Source organism: Thermobia domestica, chromosome 8, assembly GCF_964235325.1.
Source record: "Thermobia domestica chromosome 8, izTheDome1.hap1.1, whole genome shotgun sequence".
NCBI lineage: Eukaryota > Metazoa > Arthropoda > Insecta > Zygentoma > Lepismatidae > Thermobia > Thermobia domestica.
Window position 1 is genome coordinate 16,087,713 of NC_137461.1, and position 12,114 is coordinate 16,099,826.

Here is a 12,114-nt window from a genome sequence, read left to right on the forward strand (position 1 = left end):
CAGAATACTCGGGTGTGCCGCCGAAAATCAGCATGTGTACCATGAGATTCCACTTTATCCCTTGAAGGTGGGAGTTTGGTGTGCAATTTCCCCACAGCGTATCATTGGACCCATCTTCTTTGAAGATACAGTAAACACACAAGTTTACTTACACATCTTCAGTGAATTTGTGAATCAGCTGGACGATCAAGAACTGCGTCACGGTTATTTCCAACAAGACGGAGCAACATGCCATACTTCCAACGTGGTGGCCATGGCAGAAATTGAGTCCTTTTTTGGTGACAGGATAATCTCCAAAGGATTGTGGCCGCCAAGATCCCCGGATTTGACACCACCTGATTTCTTCTTATGAGGCTTTCTTAAAGATTGTGTCTACAGAAACAACCCACGATCACTGCAAGAGTTCCGAAACAACATTGAGAATGCGATTCATGAGATCACACCGGAGACTCTACATCGGACTTTTTCACAATATGGAACGCCGTGTATAAACATGTCTTGACGTTCAGGGAGGACACTTTCAGCACCTGCTGTGACGGTCATGTATTCAGCATGAAACAAGGTACGTGTATTGTGAATTTCACTTTCCTATGTATATTTGTTCCTATGTTGTTGAAATTATAACGTTTTTTTCGGGTTCGAAAGCTAGTGGGACGCACTGTATGTTGACCATGGTTAGTTTGCGAATTTCCCACGGATGTGTCCAGCGTCAGCAGCTCCACCGTGCTGTGCCATAGCCCATATTATCACTCATGAAGTGCGCCACTCATCTTGACATTCTTATGCTATAGCCTGAAGTTTTGTCGATGATTTATTAACATTTTTGGCACCACTTACACTATGTCTATTCTCGGACACATTTAGTACACTCGTTTGTGTGGTCGAGGTACCAATCCTCCGGGGCCTTACGATCAGCCAATTGTCAAACTTGATACATGTTGTCGATTACCCTTCACGCCTAAGCTCACTTCATAATCCTCTAAATATATAGTACTAGAATGGGTGCTGCGGTTATCATGTGGTAGCTGTTAAATCTTCCATATATAACCATTTTATAATTCATTATCTATTAAAATGCTACAATAGCAACAAAAACGCCTGAGCTCCAACCTATAACTGAATTTTAACCCTTTGATTTACGGTTATTTGTGATTTCACGTTTAATAAAGACAAATATTTTAAAGTATTTGCACTTTAAATAAATTATTTACGAGGGCGGGGGGCAAAAGAAACCGGATTGAAAGAGCGCTGCCGTTCCTAGGCGTAGTAGAGAGTTCTCCTGCTAGGTGGGTCTAGTAGAGACCTTCCCAGATCAGTTGGCCAAGTGGCGTCTGCGTAGGAGGTTAACGTTTGATCGTATTATTGTTTTTCTCAACTATTCTCGTTTGCCGCCTGCGAAATCGTTATGGCAGATTCAAAGGAACAAGGAGTGTGTTTGCTTCCTACTTGGAAAATCTTAAACAAAAACTTCCCTAAATGCTTCAACAGGCTTTCAAGAAGGATACCATGAACCACACACAATTTTTTGAGGGGTTTGGGCGCTTTAAGTGTGGTGAGATGAGTGTTGAAGATCATGCTCGTTCTGGGTGCTCTTCATCATTTCGAAACGACGAAAACATAGAACAAATCTGCCCCAGAATCAGCGAGGATCGTCGTTTCATGATCGATGATGTTTCAAAACAGGCAGGAGTGAGTTGTAGCTCGTGCCAGCGTGGTTTTGCAAATGAGACGTGTTGCCGGCAAGTTTGTTTCTCGCCTGCTCACACAGGATCAAATCATTCGTCTGAATTTGAGCCAGGACTTGAAAAATCAGATTGAAGGTGATCCAAACTTTTTGACCAACATGATGGCATTTTCCGAGAATTAAACAAAATCTAAAATGAGAATGTTTTGATGGTGTAGAGACTGTAAAAATAACTTCGCAGAGCGCATTGGACGTATAAAAGTTTAAAGAGTTCCAGAGGTGCTTCAAACAGTGGGAAAGAAGATGGGAGGAATGAATCGCATTTAATGGAGAGTACTTTGAAGGAGACTGAAAGAATTTTGTAAAAATGTAATAAATTATTTTTTTTAGAACGAAAGTCCAGTTTCTTTTGGGTCCTCCCTCGTAAATATATCCGTTTTTCATAAAATTTATCGTTTTTAAATTATTGTTCAAAGCCTTTGTATTTTAATAAGCCTTTTCCAAAATCAATGCAGATGAATTGTGCTGCCATCTTTGGAGTTCTTTTAAACTATACGTTTGTGGACGTTTATGTGTTTGTGGCCAATTCTTTCGACAATGAGATGTAGGAAACTACACGCTCTAGAAAGATGACGTTTTCACTGATCGATTGCAAGTTTTTGTGTAGATTGTCCAGTTCTAATTCAATATTTAAAAAACATTGCTATTATTTCTTTATTACATTTTTACGGGTACACTTGAAGTGTTAAAATTAGAAAAAAAACTAAAGCATCATATCATACGCATTATACATTCCAACACCACGTAATTGTATACATGGGTTGCATACCTCTCAGGCGTTTGTTTAATGACCAAATGATGAAAAACGAAGGATAACCATTTCTCCACTCTAAGGGCCAGTCCTACAATATCCTGATATTCTTTCTGATTACTATCAGTCAGAATTAGATATCAGGAAGTTGTCAGTTACTTTAACCCGTGGTTCGTTCTACAATATACTGTGCCTGATATATACTCTGTCAGATAGTTAACCCGAAGCAAGGTTTTAACGGACCATTTGATTGGTTGGTTTTCTGTTGCTCATACTGAAAACAATTGAAACGTCAAGTGCGTTTTCAGTATGCTTGTTTAAATTATCCTATTGAAAACATGGGAAACAGAAATGAGTACCGGTATTTTTTGTTATGCACGTTAATGTCTAGGGGTACACTATCGTAAAGACGAACACAAACTCAAGTAATAAACTACATTTTATAATACTACACGTAATAACACAATCTGAGCTTTTAATTAATTCATTTATTTGATATTCCACCTCTAAAAATATGTAAATTAGATTAATAATTTAGATATGTTTTTATACATCATTCAATTTCAATAATTAAACTCTATATTTTATATAGAATATATTTCTTCATCTTCTAACTACACAAATTACATGTCGCTTATGTGCGGGCACTTGTAGCCAACGGGTACTACTTATCGTTATAAATTGGCATATATTCGAGCTAAAATGGTCTTCTAGGCCTCGCTTTATATTGAACAATCTCCTCATCGTCCTCGGATACCATCAACAATTCTTCGATTTCGTCCATGATTCACTACACGACAACTAACAAGTAGCTGATAGCTGTTAACAGGCAATTGAACTTCCTGTCAAAGTACCAACCAGCTGATAGGGTTTATCAGTCACCTGATTGTTATCAGTACATTGTAGAACATTTATCGGAAAAATGTCAGGAGGATATTTATATCAGACAGATAGATGGTAGGATTGGCCGTAAGTTGAAACTTTATTGTTTGGAGTGTTTGCCCAATGAATACCATATATCACTGACATTATAATTAATTGTGTGTATAATGTATTTGCTTATTACATACTGCATGCAAGAAGAAAGAAAACACTGATCATACATGAATTAAAAACTCCAACCGGAAGTGGGCTCAAATCTTGCAAACGGTGCGAGATATTGAAAAGTAATCAAAAAATCTCCTCTTTATGGTATCTCTTGCCAATTTTTATCAAGACTTCTTTCACTTGTGTTTGTAAAGGGACATGTACAGATGTGAGGTATAACAAGGAGATTCATGCTTATATGTGAATGATGCGCTGTGTAGGGAACGCAAGTTCAGCTAGTTTTTTATATATTAAAATTCTATAGGTTTATATGTTTGTCCCCAATCCTTTCGACAATGAGATCTCGAAAATCACACATGCTAGAAATGTGTCGTTTTCGTTGTTCGATTCCAAATTGTGTGTAGATTGTCCAGTTCTCATTCAAATTTTCAAAAATCGTGTCGTCGTTCTATTCAACATTTTAGGGGCCGTTTTGAGCCCATAAGATTAACATTGTTGCAGGCCGAAACTACGATGTTACGCAACCAGTAGAGACGTTACGTATGCTGGGTTGACGGACATTGCAGGCGCTTTGTTTAAATCTGAATGGCAAAACATATTGCATGCTGGCAATCTCGAAGGCCTCAAGGGATGCAATGAGACATACTCGGACAGATATTGATTTATTAGGAAAATAATATTTCCACTTGATATAATGTTACTTCCACAAATTTGCTACAAACTCACTCCAGTATCTATACATAGCAATTCACTTCTTTTTGAGTCTCCTATCCTTTACCTATGTGAGTAAGTAGACATGCACAATGGGACAGAGATTCATAACGGAACGATGTGATGGATAGATAGCGCAAGTTCAGCTAGTCTATATATTAAAATGTTGGGTTTATATGTTTGTGGCCAATTATTTTGACAATGATATCTCGGATACGACAAGCTCTAGAAAGATGCCGTTCTCACTAATCGATTGCAAATTTTGTGTAGATTGTTCAGTTCTAAATGATTTTTAAAAAAAAAAACTGCCGTTATTTCTTTATTACATTTTTTAGAGGTACACTCGAAGTATTGACATTTTAAAAAAGCATCATATCCTACGAGTTATACATTCCAACGTCACACGTTTGTATACGGAGTAGGTATATGACTTTTTTCAAATTGAAAAGCCTGGGGTGGCAAACAATAACATTTGGCTGCAAACTACAAAAATGTCTTTGATTTTGTTTAATTGTAAAAAAAAAAAAAAAAAATCTCCCGCACCTACATTGATGTTTTAGCATTAAAAGAAAATTCGTCTACTTACACAGTCTGCATTTGGCACTGAATATTCTATACAGTACATTAGTAAACTGGTTTTAAATTTGTGAATTACTGTTAATGAACTTGCTGTTGAGATATTTGTCACTTTTGCAAGTATTGTGATGCTCTTGCATCACTTTCACAGCTCGCTCGGCTACAATATTTGAGCGAGGCACATCCAGCATAGAACGTTGTTTTACCCAGTGAGCGGAAGAATACTTTAAAGCTTTAGGACACTTTAGGTCGGAGATAGCAGCATGCAATTCATTGTATGTGTCCCCTGTATAGTGATGAATTGAAAATCACACCTTTGTCCATCTAGTTACGATGAAGTCGCAAGTATGTTGTAGCTGATCTCTCCATTTTGGAAGGAGAAAAAAGGCAAATATGCATAGATTGCACGTAAATTCCACCTAGCATTGTTGAGGGAAGGTAGCTTCTGCAAGTTCAACTGAGACCAATTGTTCTCCTTCCGGTAGAAATGATATCCTTCACAAAGTTCAAATAAAAACCGGAAATCATTTCTCCATCCTGGGTTTTCACGTGGGGGTACCTTTCCTGTGCCAGAATAGTTTTCTTGTAAGTCCTCATACCCAGCCAAAACATCTTCCATGAATTGATAGTTGAAGCTGGATGACCGTGATTTTATTGGGAATACTGAATCCATCCAGTGTCGCAGAACCAGGTCAAGAATATGGTGCTGACATCCTATAAACAGGCTCATCGAAACCCATTTGTTTAAAATGTGTCTGGAGTCTAACAACAACAACACTTTTGTGTCCTATATTCAATGCTGTAATGTCAGAAATGATCATTTTAATACTCCTCCATGCATTATACTCACCCAACAAGGTTTGCAGTAGGATATAGATGTTCTCGGCGGATCTGCTTTCACAAACCAAAATTCCAAGGCGAAGACTTCTTTCACAATTCTGCACTTGATAATCTTTTCTTCCTATTCTGGTCCCATCAAAATGCATCAGAATTCATGTTCACCGAAAATTTCTTTAAGTCGGTTCTTCATTGTTTCAGCTTCCTTGATCACTCGACGCAAAATCCCCGATTGTGAAGTTTGAGTACATTTATTTCTTCCTCAGCCAAGTTCTGAAGAACTTTCGCTGCTTTTCTTGTAGACAGAGACAGTTTAGACACGAGTTTGGCTGCAAATTTTGTTGCTTGATACTTACGTTTCATAGGGGGAGGCTCTTCTGAAAATTCAGTCACTGCTGACCTTACGTTCTTGAGTATCACTGATACTCACATTTTGCACTTGGCTTGTACACGGACCAATTGAGCTACTTCGCCTTTTTGAAGGATGGATCGTTGATATAGAGGCAACTTTCTCTGTAGTGTATCCGACTCGGACACCAGATTCGAGTTGTTTTCTATACAATTGTTTGTCTTCACTGCAAACCCTTTTTTTTTTTTTTTTTTTTTTTTTGGTAATGACACTAGTGAGAGATTTTTCAAATACCTCATTCCTCCTTTTTCTATATTTTACGAACAACTCTATCAGCTTGGCATCTTTTGCTTAAATTTGCTGCATAGTAAACAAAGGAAAATTCAGCTTCTTCCAAAGTCTACACAGTTCTTAAGAGATTATTCTATCCGACTACCCTTCAGTCCACCGTACAACCCCAAATATCTACCAACTATGTCTCTGTTTATAGGCATTTTACACATTTCACTCATGTCCGTTTTCATTTCTGGTATGCTGGGACGGCGTTTTCTACATGTCGCTAAGTTCTGTGTCCACTTTTTTCAGCTGATTCAACTGCTGATTTTGATCTTTTGGTTTTGAATTACATTTTTAATCTAAAAATAGAAGAGATCGCAATTAGAAAGACAATTGAGGGAAGCTCTTGCAAATACGTATGAAAGCAAAGAATACTAAAGTTTTGTCATTGGTAAATCAACCTACTAGGCTTGTAACACCAATAAAACTGATTTGCAAAAGTGTTTAATGTGCATAGTATAAATTAAAATTTGGAAAATAACTTATATCCATGTTGCTTACTTATAACTTACAACAAAGCACAATGTATTATTTACATAGGAATCTTTGAATTTCTGCGTGCCTGATGGGTTGATGTGCAGACAAAGATCTGTACATTTTAATTGTAAATATACGATAAATAGATTACATTACCACAATTTATATTATACCAATGTCTATTAAACCTTTCCTAGATGCCAGACTTCTTTTCATTATCATGTTTTGCGAATCAAAAATTATTATCATATATCGTTTTTCTCACTTGCCTCAAATATGACAATAGATTAGGTGCTTTATATACTTTACTATAGTAAGATTTCGGGGGCCCCCTAAATATGCCACTGATGATACCCCTTACCGATTTTTTTTATCAAGACGTCCTTTACTTGTGTCTGCAAAGAGACATGTACAGATCTTGTGAGGAATGACAAGGGGATTCATGCTGTTATGGGAATGATTAGGGATGCGCACGAGACAAGATTTGAGGTTGTCTCGTCTCGAAAATGTGCTGTAAAAATGATGTCTCGACTCGAAAAATGTATATTTCTCTATTGGAAGAACCATGTCTCGACTCGAATTTTGTCAGGAAAATCCTGTTCCGACTCGTCTCGTGCGCATCTCTAGGAATGATGCACTGTGTAAAGACACAGGTTCAGCTCATATAGTGATTATAATTTAATACGGTCGGTGTATAGCCACACCTCTTAACATTACGTATTGACAGACTACTTACGTTGAAATGCTACATCATGGAAAGGACACATGTGTGGGGTTACCAAGAATTTACTTCAAGAATGCGGGGATTTAACCTTTTCACCCAGAAGTTCCTAAGAAAAGTTTTGAGCCTTTTGTTGTGACAAATAACAATTTTAAATTTCACACAAAGGTCCAAATAGAGAAGTCTGAACTTAATTGCGAGAACGAGAAATCGAGCTATTGAGTGAGAAGACAGGATGAGTTGAGCCTGATTTTTTTTAAATGTATACCATTATTATTATTATTATTATTATTATTATTATTATTATTATTATTATTATTATTATTATTATTATTATTATTATTACTTAAAAGCAAGTGAGTTTCGTTTCACAGTGTGAAACTACAGTAGACTTTCAAACTATAAGAATTCAATACTCAAACTTGAAGTACTACAATTATAACTACTGGTTGCAATAGATTAATAAGATTAAAGATAGAACGCTGAATCCATATTAAAAAGCCATTACTCGCTATGCCTTACTATTTTTGTTATATGGCGATAAAGACTGAAACCGGAAATCGGCCCACTCCGCCCATTAGGATCGCAATGTTTTGAGCCAACAATTATGGCGGAAGCAAAAGTAGCCAATCAGGCGTGCCGATGCTCGGTTGCTTTTTGGCTTCATTGATTTAATAGGATGAACATACATATGATCCTCTATTTTATAATATCCTTGGTTAAGGGTGTAACTGTACGGTTCAACTCATCGAATATTATTTAAGAAAATTTTAACTTTTTAAGTGAACCTCGTATAAAACCGCTTCTAAGAAGTTTTCTCTTCGCCAATGAACGAATATGTATATACATATATGTGTGTGTCGCGTTTGCGACAGAAGTCTTGTTGGACCCTGTCGCTTCTCCAAATAAGGTGCTAGAATCCAGCGTAGAAAGCAAACTTCGTCTCTAAAAATTCCTGCCTATAGGTTGTCATAGTTATTTTTAGCTCTAACATCAACAGGTTGCATTGTGAGCCCCTCTGCTTGGTCGAAGCACGGGGAGATAGGGAGAAAAGGCACCCAGTTTAACTATGGACGGGCAAACGAACAGCAAGCCAATTTACGTTTAAATCTCAGTAACCTATAGTGTTCAGTCTGACTAAAACCTGAACATGACTTTGCTACGCTTCGAGTGAAATTAATTATTGTCGTTTGTGCAATGAACATAGTAACAAATACTACGTATACAGTGAGTTACACTACAGTAGTAACTAATATACTATGGTAATGAAAATGTTGCCTCAAAAAGAAAAGATTTAAAACGTTTGCTTGCGAAGTGTTATCTGTAAAGTTTTCATACCTTGAAGGAAGTAACAGCAATGGAGAAGACTCAGCTGATCCAGCCCAAAAGAAAGAAATTTGACATCGCATCAAATGGAATGTCGTAAACGAGAATTTCTACAAGCAACTGCCACGCTTCATGGACTTGTCAGGAAACCTTCCCTTCCTCTCCCAAATTATCCCAGGAAAAATGATGTGAAATCTTTGAGTTTTACGTCCCACAGTTATGCCGATTAGGTTAAAGGAGACGGTGATGATGGGTAATGAATGAAGTGGTGGAATGAAATTGGGAGGAAACGGGAGAACCCCGAGAAAACCCACGCACACGGTGTTTGTCCACCACAAAGTTCACTTGGCGGGGGCTGGGATCGAACCCGGGACCCCAAGCACCAGAGGTGAACGCTCTACCATTGAGCCACCGCGGTCCCCAGTTATAATTTTAATGAAAGGATGGATGATCTGTTAACAGATTTATTTAACAAACAATAAACAATGTCATATTCTGCAATCTGCTATTACATGGCACTGTATTGGAATATTTCATTCTATTAGAGTAGTGTGTGCCGTTAGCTTGTGAAGACACATTTAAACAACAGACACAATAGTTAATGGGAGTCTATATATTTAAAACAAATATACCAAGTCAAATGATTTCAATTAAAATTACAAGTTTGAATGATCGGTAGTATCAATGATTAGTAAGCCTGTCGTTGGAAAACCTCCAACAATCTGGCAAAGTCATCATAACAATAAACGGTAAAGGAAAAGAAAGGGACAACTTACTGACCAGGAGAGTGTGCTGGTATTGTAGTAGAATCTTTAAAGAGCCTTTCAAGATCTGGTAGTCGAATCTTTCTTTGTTGTCAAAAGAGAGGCTTTTTATATTGTTGTGGCAGGACACTTTCTCTTTCACCAGAAGTTGTTTATAATGTTTTGTAAGGCTGATGAAATACCTTGCTTCGAAAGAATATTGCTATTGCCTTTTTATGTTTAAAAGTGATTCTTAAAACTTTTAATTATACTCAAATAATATTCTCAATTTTATATTAAACAACACAATATGCTCTCTTAAGACCATGAATCAATTGCAGAAAACCGTTTGCCGCTATCGATTACCATTTTTATTGTATTCTGACAAGTATTGAAACCGGATGGCAAATTTGAACCACTTCCGGTCCGGTCTGAGGGTTAGTGAAGAAGATTCAAGCTATTCTCGACGCATTGAATGTTTTCCAGAAAACCGTTTGCCGCTATCGATTACCATTTTTATTGTATTCTGACAAGTGTTGAAACCGGATGGCAAATTTTAACCACTTCCGGTCCGGTCTGAGGGTTAGTGAAGAAGATTCAAGCTATCCTCGGGGCATTGAATGTTTTCCAGAAAACCGTTTGCCGCTATCGATTACCATTTTTATTTTATTCTGACAAGTGTTGAAACCGGATGGCAAATTTGAACCACTTCCAGTCCGGTCTGAGGGTTAGTGAAGAAGATTCAAGCTATTCTCGAGGCATTGAATGTTTTACAGAAAACCGTTTGCAGCTATCGATGACCATTTTTATTTTATTCTGACAAGTGTTAAAACCGGATGGCAAATTTGAACCACTTCCGGTCCGGTCTGAGGGTTAGTGAAGAAGATTCAAGCTATTCTCGGGGCATTGAATGTTTTCCAGAAAACCGTTTGCCGCTATCGATTACCATTTTTATTGTATTCTGACAAGTGTTGAAACCGGATGGCAAATTTGAACCACTTCCGGTCCGGTCTGAGGGTTAGTGAAGAAGATTCAAGATTTTCTCGAGGCATTGAATGTTTTCCAGAAAACCGTTTGCCGCTATCGATTACCATTTTTATTGTATTCTGACAAGTGTTGAAACCGGATGGCAAATTTGAACCACTTCCGGTCCGGTCTGAGGGTTAGTGAAGAAGATTCAAGCTATTCTCGGGGCATTGAATGTTTTACAGAAAACCGTTTGCCGCTATGGATTACCATTTTTATTTTATTCTGACAAGTGTTGAAACCGGATGGCAAATTTGAACCACTTCCGGTCCGGTCTGAGGGTTAGTGAAGAAGATTCAAGCTATTCTCGGGGCATTGAATGTTTTCCAGAAAACCGTTTGCCGCTATCGATTACCATTTTTATTTTATTCTGACAAGTGTTGAAACCGGATGGCAAATTTGAACCACTTCCGGTCCGGTCTGAGGGTTAGTGAAGAAGATTCAAGCTATTCTCGAGGCATTGAATGTTTTACAGAAAACCGTTTGCCGCTATCGATTACCATTTTTATTGTATTCTGACAAGTGTTGAAACCGGATGGCAAATTTGAACCACTTCCGGTCCGGTCTGAGGGTTAGTGAAGAAGATTCAAGATATTCTCGAGGCATTGAATGTTTTCCAGAAAACCGTTTGCCGCTATCGATTACCATTTTTATTGTATTCTGACAAGTGTTGAAATCGGATGGCAAATTTGAACCACTTCCGGTCCGGTCTGAGGGTTAGTGAAGAAGATTCAAGATATTCTCGAGGCATTGAATGTTTTCCAGAAAACCGTTTGCCGCTATCGATTACCATTTTTATTGTATTCTGACAAGTGTTGAAACCGGATGACAAATTTGAACCACTTCCGGTCCGGTCTGAGGGAAGATTCAAGATATTCTCGAGGCATTGAATGTTTTCCAGAAAACCGTTTGCCGCTATCGATTACCATTTTTATTGTATTCTGACAAGTGTTGAAACCGGATGGCAAATTTGAACCACTTCCGGTCCGGTCTGAGGGTTAGTGAAGAAGATTCAAGATATTCTCGAGGCATTGAATGTTTTCCAGAAAACCGTTTGCCGCTATCGATTACCATTTTTATTGTATTCTGCCAAGTGTTGAAACCGGATGGCAAATTTGAACCACTTCCGGTCCGGTCTGAGGGTTAGTGAAGAAGATTCAAGCTATTCTCGACGCATTGAATGTTTTGCAGAAAACCACATCTCCATGTGTTATTGCTTTTGGTCTCTGAAAATCAATATTTAAAGCGGAACTATGTGTTATTAAACTTGAACCACTTTCGATTTTCGTAGTCTTCGGGATGGTCATGATACATTGAGAGGCTGAATCGTTTATATAAAAACGTTTTTCGCTATCTGTTACCGTTTTCGTTTTAAGGTGATTAACGTTGAAACCGGAAATGACTAATTTCAACCAATTCTGGAGTTAACGGACGAGATGGAACTTATTCTTGGTATGCACAATCGATTGA